The sequence below is a fragment of the Arachis ipaensis genome, chromosome B3 (genome assembly GCF_059453495.1).
Source record: "Arachis ipaensis isolate K30076 ecotype BB chromosome B3, ASM5945349v1, whole genome shotgun sequence".
Lineage (NCBI taxonomy): Eukaryota > Viridiplantae > Streptophyta > Magnoliopsida > Fabales > Fabaceae > Arachis > Arachis ipaensis.
The window spans coordinates 52,596,826-52,598,056 of record NC_142438.1 but is presented as its reverse complement, the minus strand read 5'-3'; the positions used below and the strand labels follow the sequence as shown (position 1 = coordinate 52,598,056).

The 1,231-nt window shown below is 38.9% G+C and overlaps 1 non-coding gene across 1 annotated transcript; it reads left to right on the top strand.

Annotated features, from left to right (window-relative positions):
• Positions 1–341: 341 nt before the first annotated feature.
• Positions 342–445, top strand: LOC148570642 (small nucleolar RNA R71). Its single transcript, XR_015908863.1, has one exon. It is a non-coding gene; the product is annotated as a small nucleolar RNA R71 (small nucleolar RNA).
• Positions 446–1,231: the final 786 nt, after the last annotated feature.

Genomic DNA, 1,231 nt, shown 5'->3' with positions numbered 1-1,231 from the left:
CTTCAGAAGATGCTTCTTGAGTACTGTTGGATGCAGCTTGCATTCCATTCAGACTCTGAGAAATCATATTGACTTGCTGAGTCAATATTTTATTCTGAGCCAATATGGCATTCAGAGTATCAATTTCAAGAACTCCCTTCTTCTGAGGTGTCCCATTACTCACAGGATTCCTCTCAGAAGTGTACATGAACTGGTTATTAGCAACCATGTCAATGAGTTCTTGAGCTTCTGCAGGCGTTTTCTTTAGGTGAATGGATCCACCTGCAGAGGTATCCAATGACATCTTAGATAACTCAGACAAACCATCATAGAATATATCCAGGATGGTCCATTCTGAAAGCATGTCAGAATGACACTTTTTGGTCAGTCCTTTGTATCTCTCCCAAGCTTCATAGAGGGATTCACCTTCTCTCTGTCTGAAGGTTTGGACATCCACTCTAAGCTTACTAAGCTTTTGAGGAGGAAAGAACTTGGCCAAGAAAGCCTTGACTAGCTTATCCCAAGAGTTCAGGCTATCTTTGGGTTGAGAGTCCAACCATGTTCTAGCTCTGTCTCTTACAGCAAAAGGGAAAAGCATGAGCCTGTAGACTTCAGGATCTACTCTATTAGTCTTAACAGTATCACATATCTGCAAGAATTCAGTTAAGAACTGAAAAGGATCTTCAGATGGAAGTCCATGAAACTTGCAGTTCTGCTACATCAGAGAAACTAATTGAGGTTTCAGCTCAAAATTGTTTGCTCCAATGGCAGGAATGGAGATGCTTCTTCCATGTAAATTAGAATTAGGTGTAGTAAAGTCACCAAGCATCCTCCTTGCATTATTATTATTTTCGGCTGCCATCTCCTCTTCTTGTTCAAAAATTTCTGAAAGGTGCTTGTTGGATTGTTGTAATTTAGCTTCTCTTAGTTTCCTCTTCAGAGTCCTTTCAGGTTCTGGATCTGCTTCAACAAGAATATTCTTGTCCTTGCTCCTGCTCATATGAAAAAGAGGGAACAGAAAAATAATAATAATAGGGATCCTTTTTACAACAGTATAAAGGTCCCTGTGTGAGTAGAAGAAAAGAAGAAGAGAAGAATGGAATGTAAGGAAAGAAACACAAGGGAGAGGAAATCAGAGATGTGGGATGAAGAGAAGTGTTAGTAGATGAATAAATAAATAGAAGGAGATGAGAGAGGGAGAGAATTTTCGAAAATTATTTTTGAAAAAGAGTTAGTGATTTTCGAAAATAGT